The sequence below is a fragment of the Alexandromys fortis genome, unplaced genomic scaffold (assembly GCF_014885135.2).
Source record: "Alexandromys fortis isolate MF-2015 unplaced genomic scaffold, M_Fortis_MF-2015_v1.1 scaffold_198, whole genome shotgun sequence".
In the NCBI taxonomy this organism is placed as follows: Eukaryota; Metazoa; Chordata; class Mammalia; order Rodentia; family Cricetidae; genus Alexandromys; species Alexandromys fortis.
Genome location: NW_026068111.1, coordinates 1,229,741 through 1,234,563, shown reverse-complemented (window position 1 = coordinate 1,234,563; position 4,823 = coordinate 1,229,741).

Below are 4,823 nucleotides of genomic sequence, written 5' to 3'. Positions count from 1 at the left end.
GTGGAGAGTTTGGTCGGGGTACTATGGACTGGCCTTCATCCCCAAAAGGCACATTCCCTGACAACCTGCTAATGGATTACACAGTCGAGTTCTACGGAGCAGAAGTTGAGGGAGAAATGTTTACATATGTGTGGCTAGTGACTCTAAATCCATCCCCCCTCTTTTTAAAGTCATATTCACAAATTAATATATGGATTGGGGCGTGACTCAGTGGCAAAGCACTTTGCAAGGCTTGGATTCCATCCAGGTCAGAGAAAAGAAGAAAAGAAAAGAGGATAATCTCATTCTTATGTGTAGCAGGGCTTGCGTGTATACAGGCTTGGGAGCTCAGGAGGGAAACACACAGGGTGTGGTAGCACTTGACTGTAATCCTAGCTGACTTGGGAGGGAAAGCAGGGGCATCCAATGTTCAAAGGCCAGCATGAGCAAGTTAGTGAAAGTGTCTCGAGAATGAATTATGACATATTATCTGTAATGTACATTACATTTGTAGGTATACCCATGTAGGTTTTTATATACATTGGTTAGTTGTTATTGTCAACTCGATACAACCTGGAATTAGGGAGTGGTAACCTCAACTGTTGATTTGCCAAAATCAGGTTGGCCTGTGGCCTTGTATGTAAGAGATTATCTTGCTATTGATAATTGATGTGGGAGGGCCACTATGGGTGTCACCATCCATAGGCAAAAAGGCCTGGATGATATAAAAATACTAGCTGGGCCAAGCAAAGTGATGTTGACCTTTAATTCCAACATTTGGAAGACAGAGGCAGACAAATCTGAGTCTGAGGTCGGCCTATATAATGAATTCCAGGCCAGCTAGGGCTACAATGAATGAATAAATAGATAAATAAGCAAATATCTTCATTTGACAAATGTTGTGGCACATACTTTTAATCCCAGCATTTGGGAGGCACAGGCAGTTGAATCTCTGTGAGGTCAGGGCTAACTTGGTCCACGCAGGACAGATAGAGCCACATAGTGACACCTTGTCTCAAGAAAAACAAAAACAAAATCCCAGAACCAGTTTGAACCAGGGAGGGAGGAAGGAGAGAGAGAGAGAGAGAGAGAGAGAGAGAGAGAGAGAGAGAGAGAGAGAGAGATACAGATAGACAGACAGAGACAGAGATAAGTAAGCAGCCATCATCGTGTTTTTTGCTCCTTGACTGGGACCCAGTCTGAAAGTGTGCACTGAAATGAAGCCTTCCCTCCCTTAAGCAGCTTTTGTCCAGAGTGTTTTTTTTTTATCACAGCACAGAAAGCAAATTAGGACGGTATGTGAGCATGCTAGATGTATGTATGTATGCATATATACCTCAGTGGTAGAGTACATGTGAGCATGTTAGATGTATGCATGCATGCATATGTAGCTCAGTGGTAGAGTGCATGCCTACCAGGCTCTAGATCCTAGGTTGAAAATCCTCTGTACTGGGGGAGGGGTAGCATGTAAACATTCACATTAGTGAAGTCTGATACCTTTAATATTGATCGGACAGAAGCATGCACCTGACTAAGGGCCTCCGGTTGCACCCCTTGAGCAGGAGCGGGAGTCTAGGTATATTTATGCAGTGTAAGATGTCGCATTCTGTTGCATGCAATACACTGTGTACTCATGCTCCTACAGCCAGTCTCATATGCTTCCAGAAGACGTAAATATTTAATAGGAAAAATGTCAGACATACTGATTTTATTTCTGTCCAAAGGAGGAAACTATTGGATGAATTATGGGAACACCATCTCAATCTCTTTTCTGAGGAACTTCTTGGACCATCCTCTTTAAAGAGCCATGGAGGAAACTAAACTCCAAAGTCCAAGGTATTTCTTATCTTAGGGTTAAACTGTATAAGTTATAAGGACACTAAGGATATTATTCAAGGCATAAGCAAGGCTGGCGTGGTTGGAGAAGCCAATTGACAGTTGAGAGGGAACTGGGGCTATTACCACAGCAAATGTGAGTTGAGGCTGATTCTGAGACCTGAAGACAGAGAACTCTTCTTTTCATCACAGGTGGAGTGTGCCTGTGTGTGTGTGTGTGTGTGTGTGTGTGTTTGTATGTGCGTATACTTGTGTGTGTATGCCTGTGTGTGCATACTTACATGTATATGCTTGTGTATGTATGTATGTGTGTACCTGTACGTTGGACCTGGAACACAGAGCTTTGTGCATGCCAATCAAATACTTTACCAATGATCTATTTCCCAAAGTCCCGACGGGGGGGGGGGGGTGTCTAGGCAAGTGCTCTACCACTGAGTCACACTCCAGCCCCTCATTGGGGGATTCTAGGCAGGGGTTCTATCACTGAGTCAGACCCTAACCCCTCACTAGAGGATTCTAGGCAGGGGCTCTGCAACTGAGTCATACCCCCAGTCCCTCACTGGGGGATTCTAGGCAGGGGCTCTACCACTGGACCACACCCCCAGTCCCTCACTGGGATATTCTAGGCAGGGGTTCTACCATTGAGTCACACCCCAGCCCCTCACTGGGGGATTCTAGGCAGGGACTCTACCACTTAGCCACACCCCCATCCCCTCACTAGGGGATTCTAGGCAGGGGCTCTACTGTTGATCCACATCTTCACTTCCTTTTAGGGAGGTGCTCTTCTTCTGAGCTACAACCAAAACCCTGGTCTTTTAAAAAAAAATCTATCTATCTATCTATCTATCTATCTATCTATCTATCTATCTATCTATCATCTATCCTTACCTACCTATCTATCTAATGTTTATGCGTATTTTGACTACATGTATGTCTGCATACCAGAAGAGAGCATAAGATCCCATTGGTCTACAGTTATAAACAAACCATCGTGAGCTACCCTGTGGGTGCTTGGAGTTGAATGCAACACCTCTGGAAGAGCAGCCAGTGCCCTTAACCACTGAGCCGTTTCCCCAGCCTTTTTCTCAGTCTTTTTGAGACAGGTGTCTCTATGACCTGGAACTTGCAATCATCTGCCTAAGCTTCCCAAATTCTGGTCCTATAAACTGGAACCACCACACTGGTCCTATAGGACTTTCTAAATCATTCTAGAATTGCATAACTGCAGTAAGCTGGTTCCCTCTTCTTGCGCATCTGGACTCTCTTATTGGAAGTGAGGCACAGGCTAGGAGTGGGGGGATAGGACCAGGTGCCAATAGAGGCAGCCTTTTATCTGGAAGTGGACTCAGATGCCTTTAATGTTTACTGCACATTTTGCTTCTTCTGATAATAACACTTTAATTTCCCTTTGAAGAAAACCCTTACCTCATAGGAGTATTTGGATAGGATTAAAGGAGGCTTACACCTCTGTTGTCCCTTGGTTTCTAGGAGACCCAGTGATCCCTCCCACGTCAGTGGCTTCCCAGCTTCCCAAGGCTGTACTGCCAGGGTCAGTGATGGGTATTTTTTTCTGTCTATGTCCAGTCACGTGGTGCCTGAGTTAGAAGAATGTGGTTTAAATCCTGGCATCCATGTATACAAGAGCCACCATCGGTGTCTGTGTTGACACTGACTAATTCAGTTTGACTTTGGTACATGCCATGCTTGAATTCCTCATTTAGGCCCAAGGCAGGGCTCAAGGAAATATCTGGAGTGGAGGGCAAGATTTAAGTGGGTCTTGTGACTCCCAGTCCTCCTGAAGAAACTACGGGCTCTCGGGCCAGAAACCCACACCACTTCTCTCTAACATGCCCAGAATTGTATATCCAAAAAGAATGGGGAATGTAGGACTTCTTGAGAGAGGATGTAAAACTCCTACCCTAGCTGAGTTAGCCCCCTCAACCCACCAGTGACTTCCGTGGACTCATTGCTATCCAACCTGGTCCTTCTGCCTCAGGAACCACATCAATAGCCTTCACCAGACACTGCAGGGATCCCTGAGTCTCAGATGGAGATCAGGTCTCTTTAGGCCAGCACCCGAGGTCCTAGGAATCGCCATGGCTGCAGCACAGGGTCTCTGCCAGTGGGCTATAGTGCTTCCAAGTCTGTCCTCCTGGAAATCAAGTCATTCAATTGGTCGGTTCAGGGAGTGACAAGTGGAACGTTGTACCTGTGAGGACAGATGGTGAGAAGGACAGAGGTGGGGGACCATCATTTCCACTGCTGTCTAGGAGAAGGCCCAGCATGGTTCCCGAAAGATGCAGAATCCTTAGTACACTTGTCCACAGACATCCCCAGGGCCCTCCCTGCACTGCATTTGTGGTCCTTCTCTCTAGAATTCTGTCATCCCGTCTTCCCAGAGTTAATCTCTTTCTCTCCTTTCCACTCTCATCTGGGATGCCACATCTTTACAGAAGACTTCCATGTCACCAGACTTGTATAGACCACTCTGCTTCAAGAATTGGTTCCTTCATATAGCAATGTTCTTATCTATCTGTCTGTCTATCTATCTATCTATCTATCTATCTATCTATCTATCTATCCATCCATCCATCCATCCATCCATCCATCCATCCATCTATCTATCTATCTATCTATCTATCTATCTATCTATCTATCTATCTATCTATTATTTGTAGGTGTTTGGAAACATTCCTGATTTATTTTCTCACCTGCATAACATGACTGGAACCCACAGGGCATCTATGTGTCTACAGTGGTTTAGTGTCCCTTTCCCCATGGTACCTGTTGTCTCTCCTGCATATACTATTTCCTGATCTAATGCCATTGTGCTGGGCTCACAGTGACAAGATAAATGTGTCTATATGGTACTTCTTTACTTAAATGAAGTTTTTGTTTCATCATTTAGACCACGCCTTAGTCTTCCTGGTCTCAGACGTGTGGCCACAACTCCCATCTTTCCAGAAACAACTCCTAAGGGATCTCAAAAGGGAGCAGGAGAGAGTCCA